Consider the following 8,602-nt stretch of genomic DNA (forward strand, 5'->3'; position numbering starts at 1 on the left):
AATATTGAAGCAACCTTATTTTAAGGGTATTGTCATATAGTCATGTTCTAGTTGTAATCATTCTAAGAATATTGTTGATTAATCAACTGAGTAAGTAAATTTGAAGGTCCGTTTAGTCAAAATTAAAGGACCCCCTTAATTGTTTTAGTCATTTTTATACAGTTTTGTTTAGGAAAGTTGGCAAGCCGAACGTTAAATATCTGTATTTTTACGCTTAATCTGTTTCTCCCCTGATTGCAAGTAGTGAGAGTTCTGCTATGAATTTTATGGACATTTGTGCTATTTAAGTAAAGCTTTACCTAAGTATATATACCTAGTCATATTCAAATTTCAAGTTTTACGGGTCTCGTTCCACTTAACGAAATTTATTTATTATTTGTCCAACTGATCTGGCCTTGTGATTTTATAATGCTTTTGATTGTAATAAAATATGTAGCAACTACAACGGATTACTATTGTGATTTTGGTGTGTCACTACCATACCCCATATCACAGAGGATGAAATGTTTCATGAAATATATGAAAACCTGTTTTTGATACATTCAACGATTAAGAGGGTGGAATATAGGATGTAATGTTTTATGAAAGTATTTCAGTGCGAAAGAGTTTCTAAAGCGAAATCTATGAATATTTTGTTATTGAAAACTACGTGTTTCACTGTTTTTGGAACTACAACCTCCAAGAAGGTGCAATAGGGGCACAGGTTTCACTGACCCATAGCCTTCCAGCCCAACCTGCAAAGTATACGGACTTGAAATTTGATGAAGGTGTAAATCTTACGCTGAAAGCATCATTTAAGAAGAGATTGTTCGAAATTTCACTCCTATGGGGGTGAAACATGGGTTGAAAGTCTTTTTTTTTAAATATGTCCCTATGTCCCTATTGAAGCTATAACTACAAAACTACGAAAATTGACATTTGGTGTCTCAGTCAGATACAAAAAAGAAACAGGTTTTTAGCATTTTCCGAAATTCTTCCATTGGGGGATAAAATAATTAGTGAAGGTTTTTTGAAAATAAATCATTATTAAAGAACTACTGAAGCATTTTTATAGCTACATCTATGAAAATAGGTATTTGACATCTCGGTTGGATGTAAAAAAAATGTGTTTCGTTGCTTTTGGAAATTTAACTCACTAATAGAGTGAAATAGGGGATGTAATGTTTTATGAAATATTTCACTATGAAAGCATTTTTAGAATTAAATGGATGAAGATTTGAATTTGGCTCCTCGGCTCTAAATAGAAGAATATGTGTTTAATTGTTTTTGAAAACCCAACCCCTAAAGGGTGTGAGATGTTTCAGAAAATGGTTCATTATGAAAGGATTGCTAAATATATCTGACAATTCGTATTCGGCTAATATGTTACAATTTTTAAAAACTACGTGTTATTCTGGTTTTGGAACTTCGAGCATAAGGGGATGAAAATTTTAATGAAATATTTATTGCGTTATATTAAAATATTTTAAATCTGCATCTATGAAAACCGGTATTTCACTTCTCAATTAGATATAAAGAAATATGCGTTAGGGAATGAAAGACTGTACGGAGATATCACCACAAGAATACAAACGGCTTGATTAACAAAAACCTTGGACTCCAGCTGTCAGCATTGCTTTTTGATCATTCAGTAAAAGACCATGCTTCAACGGCGCTAAGTTTAGAAAGTTTAGAAAGTGTTGCAGTTTATAAAAGACATAAAAAAACGATTAAAGAAAAAAATTCTTTGCAGACCATGAACGGTCTACGCAAGTAAAGAAGCGGATGATAAGCTAGCTCTTTATGCAAATGAGTTGGTCAGTTTAAGTTCCGAGACATGTCATGCAGCAGGAACGGAATCCTATAGTTGCTACGATTGGGTAAAGGAAAAGTTTTGCAGAATCACTCGAAATCACTTCTGCAAGTGGCTAAGAATCTCGTAATGAATAAAAATTCTGTACTGAGAATTCCAAGGTGGGAGATGCAAGATTCCTCCCCCCCCCCCCCCTTCCCCCTCCTCACAATGCTATCCTTCTTTACCTACAGCAAAAAATAAATAAATTAATTAATAAATAAAACTAGAGAAATTTCTACTGTGAAACTATTTGCATACAAGAGAACGGCCCTTGAAATTTAACTCTTCAAAGTTTTAAGCCCTGCTCATTCCGGATATTGATTAGAAAGTGTTAATCCACATGTGAAACCTGAGTATATAATCCCTGTGACATTTGATCAACGGTGTTCCATAAGGACAGGTTCTCATTCAAAACGTTCGAAAATTCTATTTCTTTGTAGTTGCATTTTTTAAAGGTGTACTTGTCTAGACTCTTGGAACAGAAAGTTTTTTTTTTTTAATCCGTGCTTTACAAAAGTTTCTACAGTCCATTGTTTGAAGCAGTGTCACGGCTGCCATGAGCCGCGCGGGGTACCCGCCATGTGTCCAACGCCTTGTCACGGTTCGCGCGGCTCCCCCTGTTGGAGGTTCGAGTCCTCCCTCGGGCATGGTTGTGTGTGTGTTGTCCTTAGTATAAGTTACTGTAAGTAGTGTGTAAACATAGGGACTGATGGTTCAAATGGCTCTGAGCACTTTGGGACTTAACATCTGAGGTCATCAGTTTCCTAGAACTTAGAACGACTTAAACCTAACTAAATTAAGGACATCACACACACCCATGCTCGAGGCAGGATTTGAACCTGCGACCGTAGCGGTCGCGTGGCTCCCGACTGAAGCGCCTACAACCGCTCGGCCACATCGGCCGGTCTATCATGTATTCTAGAAGAGTTGCAAGGTCGTCAGTGGCGCCTGTTCTTTCGAGAGCAGTTACTATCTTCATATCTATGGTTAAACGTTACCCAGCCATTGACCTTCGTCTGTGCGAATGCGCACAGGTTGCCGGAACTCTTACGGGAATCGTCACCTTAGTGTGAGCCAGTAATGAGTGGATGGACAAATACCTATTAAGTACATTACGTATGCGGATTGTGGACGGTTGGGGATGTGAGTCTCACGGGAAGCGTGCGAGGGATAAATTCCTGCAGTCGTGCTGTTCATGTGTGCCCTCGATGGCTCAGATGGATTGAGCGTCTGCCTTGTAAGCAGGAGATTCTGGGTTCGAGTCCCAGTAGGGGCACACTTTTCAGCTGTCCCCATCGAAGTATATCAACAACACCTGTCGGCAGCTGAGGGTTTCAATTAATTATCAGTTGTGAAGGTGATTCGATGAACCCTTTGCCAGGCACTTAAATGTGTTTTGCAGGGTATCCATATAGATGTAGATGATAACTCGTCCCGTGTCGCACGTGCTCAAAATGATTCATACTGCAGAATGCATGCAAACATACTCACCGAAAATACGGACGAATATCAAGTGCAGGCTGCCGAGTGCTGCATATCCAGCTTTGACAGATCGGCTTTTCCTGCCAAGAAGAACAGGAAGTTGCTGTCTAGGAACAATCAGAGGTAGAGGAAGGGTTGATAAATACTCCTTGACTTGCAGACTAAACGTAAATAACGAAAATACATTTTTGGTAAAAATTGGTCAAAACATAATCGGTTGCCCTCCGTATTGGATTAGCTGTTTTGAATATTGAAAATCTGACTTCAGATTCGTTTTCAGCGACATTAAAAATATATATGTAACACTCAGTTCATGCAAATCGAAGTAATAATATAACTAAATGTTTTCCCTAAACTTTGAACACATTTTTTTCGGGTAACTATTTCCTCAGAACGGCATGCAGCATAAATTAAAAGTGGTTCGTTCTCTTAACATCTACCTCTGACCCCTAAAAGTAAACACTTTTCTTAGGAACTTATAGCTATAATATGACATTTGTTAATATTAACTAATTTTTGTGTAGGAATAAGGAGTGAAACAAACCCTCAAAAATCGAACTCAAAGTTCGAATTAGCACTGTATCGTTAAATTTAAGGTTGTTTCATTGCGGTTAGGTATACGCTCCCATAATTTTTATGTTTTATCGACTGATGTTATCCATTTTCAATTTCAGAGGAATAATGTAGTATCAACTGATGTTACCCATTTTTGAATTCAGGTAACATATGAGGTGCCACACTGCACGCGCTCTGCGTACCCCAGTCTCGCAGGCCCTTGATCAAATCATAATTACGGGCGCCATTTTTTATTGAAAATCTAAAATTAAGCTCATAGTATTATCACTCGTAATTCCCAAACAGATCTTTCGAATGTATTTTCATTGTCTCAAAAAGAATTTCAAATGTACCCTTTTTTGCTCATTTGTATGAGAACCTGGCCGTAACGCCGGAATATAGTCACGAGATTTTTTTTCAGTGACGCTGTACGTTCGCGAGAAGACTTTCGTTCTGCGCGTGTCGAAGGACATTCCTCAGATATTACTGTGTGTGTGTGCTACTCAGTCGTGCCATTTAAGTGTACATCTTTGCATAGTTTTCCTTTCACGATGTAAACAGTGTTCCGCTCAGTTGCTAACTGGCCAGTGAGTGGTTCCGAAGGTATCGGATGTGCGGTGCGTTCGGTCTGCTAGGACAACAGCAGACTAGCGTGGTGCGATGGCATAAGCAGACACTGAGGGAGCTAGCTGCTGGGACGCCAGCGAACAATTTATGCCAAGTAAGACGAAGAGGACTATTCTAAAATTACGAGCCGTCTCAAAAGTGTTTACCATTGGTAAATCTTGCTGTTGAGTCTGACAAAACTGGCAGTTTTGCCTAGAGATACATTAGAGAGAGCTACAGGAAATCCCCCCACCCCCCTCAATGAATTTTTGGTTGTGATGACAGGCCGATTGGTAGTGTAGCCCGAGATCTAAGTTAGGTTGGAAGGTGGTAATTTGATTGAGAGTTGTTTACGCCAACGATTATGAATGCCGACTAAACGTTGTGCGAGCAGATTGCCCTGTAGCGTAGCCTAGCGTTTCCGTCCGCGCCACATTTAACACACTTTCTCTAACTGTGTACAAAAGTCTCACAACAGCCACGATAACTACGTTTCTGGTGGGGGGAGGGTAGAGTCCACTATGTAACTTTCACTGCAAATTTTAGTAACCGCATAAACTAACCGAAATAGAAGCGTAATTTTAACTATATTTCCTTTTGTGGGAAAATAATGGTTCTCCTCTTTCGGCAGCAACTGTAATATGTAGGCGACTTATTAGTTTTTTTTAACTCTGAATCATGATCTCAATAGACGCAGTGCTTTTTTTACGTTACTTGATTTGTGGTCTATAGTAAACAATGCAACGAATTGGTAAATTCTTTGAAGTTTGACGTGTGTTACATAGACGACGTCTGCAATGTTCGTAAGGCCAAGTTTGCATATATTCGGTGTCTGTTTTTTTGGCCATGTACTGTATAATTAAAGGGAGGAGGATTATGTTCAAGGAGCAGTGCATTAGCAGTCTATGGAGAAATTGAGAATTTGGATCTAAAGAACGGCATGCTCGGGCTGTTCGTGCTATTCTGTTGACCACTGTGTAATTCGGACACAGTGATCATTGCCTCTCCCTCGTGACCAGGGGACTCGGGTGCTAATCCTGGTCTGGCACAAATTTTCAACAGTGCCCATTGACTAAAGTCTGTGCCCATTGTCAGCTAATGTCATTGTTTCGGTGTTAAATTGTATTTTGTTCACGATACGTAGTTTGGCTTTTTCATGGATAACAGCTTTGAAAAGCGTACAGGTTATATTGATATTTGCTCGTCGTTAGTCCAAGGCAACTATAGCGATTTATAAACACAGTTGTAGTTCGTATTAAGCCTACATACGTAATTGTGTCCTGTGTTTCTTTACCAAGAACTACTTCGTAAGTAATTCCCCTGTAGTGGTATTTTGTTTTAGTATTTTGTTTAAATATTTATAGACTGCAGGCTTGGATGAAATATGAAACACATGTCCGAAGTTCCTGTTGATACTGCAGATACTGTTTCATCCGTACTAGGGGCCAAAACATTTCATCTAATACAGAAGGACACAATTTGTCTCGAGATATAGCAATTTTTCGTAATAGAGGCCTTGCTTCGATATATTTTTCTCTAATTCTTGTTTGGATTTAATCTTAAAACACACTAACTCTTCCACCACTTATTCGATATGTGGTTTTATCCATTTCGTAGCCTAGAGTTCCTAAACGGTCGATAATATTAATGATTTCCTTTCTCAATTATATTTTCTGTAAATCTCCTGTTTATGGTTATTGCTAACATGTTTCACGTTCTCACTTTTATTATTTTTATTTTTCTAGTTTTGTGCCTTGTAGCCAAATTTTCTTTGAATCTGGTTTCTAATTCTGAAATAGTAACAGTTGAAGGTCAAGAGAAGATTGCGGTCTATTTGAGGAGAGTGGCTTGGAGATTTTTTATAACAGACGTATACAGGTCATGGGGATCCTTACCTATATACATTTACTTCGAGTGTGATGTAGCCCATTCTCTTGTCATGATCTCGGCTGTATCGTAGCACATTGTCTCGGTTAGGTTGGAGATTTCTGTTGAGAGTTGCCGAAGTCAACGAAAGTGATTACAAAGTAAAGACTGTGCTAACAGAACGATCTGTAGCGTAGTCCAACACGTTCTTTCTGTCCTTTTAAAGCCTCTTTTAATTAAAAATAACTAAAGCTGCAAGATACAATCACAAAAACTGTATTACGTAATAGAGTAATCCCAGACTATTGTTGTGTAAGTTGTGTGCGTACACTATTTTTTTTGTCAGTGAATATACATTTTTTTACTCATTTGCTGGGTTTCAATTTTCCCGTTTTCTGGCAAAAAACCTTTTCCTGTGAAGGGCCCATTAGCTTGTCGGTTATATTTGTGACTTTCTCGACGGTCAGTAATTTCCTGATAGTCCATCCACCGGCGTCATTGTTAACATCGGATATAGATTTTAGTATTAGGAAGGCTAATATGAAGCTAATGCATAAGTAGGTCTAATAATTAATAAATATAGGAATGCGGGTAAGCTACTACAAACAGCATAGTGAACGCATTGTTGTGGCCAAGATAGCCGCGAATCCCACGCCTACCAAAGTCGTAAAAGTAGTCTGCAGATGATGAAGAAATTGATGAAATGTGTGATGAGATAAAAGAAATCATTCGGATAGTGATGGGAGATGAAAATTTAATATTAATGGGTGACTGGAATTCGACAGTAGGAAATGGAAGAAAAGGAAACGTAGTAGGTGAATATGGAATGGGGGTAAAAAATGAAAGAGGAAGCCGCCTGGTAGGTTTTTGCCCAGAGCATAACTTAATCATAGCTAACACTTGGTTCAAAAATCATGAAAGAAGATTGTATACGTGGAAGAGACCTGGAGATACTGCAATATTTCATATATATTATATAATGGTAAGACAGAGATTTAGGAACCAGATTTTAAATTGTAAGACATTTCCAGGGGCAAATGTGGACTCTGATCACAATATATTGATTATGAACTGTAGATTAAACTGAAGAAACTGGAAAAAGGTGGGAATTTAAGGAGATGGGACCTGAAAGAACTGACAGAATCAGAAGTTGTAGAGTGTTTCAGGAAGATCATTAGGGAACGATCTACGGGAATGGGGGAAAGTAATACAGTGTGATGAGGGATCTGAGTGGTGTACTGTCAAGGGGGAGGGGGTTCCTCAGGGATCAGTGTTGGGGCCGCTCCAGTTCCTTATTTATATAAATGATATGCCCTCAAGTATTACGGGTAACTCTAAAATATTTTTGTTTGCTGATGACACTAGCTTGGTAGTAAAGGATGTTGTGTGCAACATTGACTCCGTTTCAAGTAGTGCAGTACATGACCGCAGTCAATGGCTTGTAGAAAATAAACTAACGTTAAATCACAGTAAGATTCAGTTTTTACAGTTTCTAACACACAATTCAACAAAACCTGACGTTTTAATATCACAGCATAGGCATATGATTAGTGAAACTGAACGGTTCAAATTCCTAGGTGTTCAAATAAATAGTAAGGTGTTGTGGAAAGCCCACGTTCAGGATCTTGTTCAAAGACTTAATACTGCCATTTTCACTATTCGAACGGTACCGAAAGTGAGTGATACTTCGCCAAGTAAATTAGTCTACTTTGCTTATTTCCATTCACTTATGTCGTATGGTATTATGTTTTTGGGTAACTCTTCCCTTTCTAGAAGGATATTTTTGGCTCAGAAACGAGAGGTTCGGGCAAAAAGTGGTGTGAGTTCACGAACCTCTTGTCGACCTCTGTTCAGGGAGTCTGGGTATTTTGACATTGGCCTCTCAATATGTATATTCCTTATTGTCGTTTCTTGTTACCAATATTAGTTTATTTCCAACAATAAGCAGCTTTCACTCGGTTAATACTCGGGAGAAATCAAACCTCCATTTGGATCGGACTTCCTTAACTCTTGTGCAAAAATGTGTGCAGTATACTGCTGCATCCATTTTCAATAAGCTGCCACTCGAATTCAAAAATCTTAGCAGTAATCCACGCGCTTTCAAATCGAAACTGGAGTGTTTCCTCATGGGTCACTCCTTCTATTCTGTCGAGGAGTTAATTGAAAAATTAAGCTGATTCTCATTGTACTGCTGATAGCGTTTGCTTAAACTTATGGACTGATTTTCTCTCAGGTTCATGAACATGTATTTCTATCTGT

At 38.5% G+C, this 8,602-nt stretch overlaps 1 non-coding gene across 1 annotated transcript; it reads left to right on the forward strand.

Moving 5' to 3' along the window:
* Positions 1 to 3,035: 3,035 nt before the first annotated feature.
* On the forward strand, positions 3,036 to 3,110 carry Trnat-ugu (transfer RNA threonine (anticodon UGU)). Its single transcript has one exon. It is a non-coding gene; the product is annotated as a tRNA-Thr (tRNA).
* Positions 3,111 to 8,602: the final 5,492 nt, after the last annotated feature.

The sequence above is a fragment of the Schistocerca gregaria genome, unplaced genomic scaffold, assembly GCF_023897955.1.
Source record: "Schistocerca gregaria isolate iqSchGreg1 unplaced genomic scaffold, iqSchGreg1.2 ptg000692l, whole genome shotgun sequence".
NCBI lineage: Eukaryota > Metazoa > Arthropoda > Insecta > Orthoptera > Acrididae > Schistocerca > Schistocerca gregaria.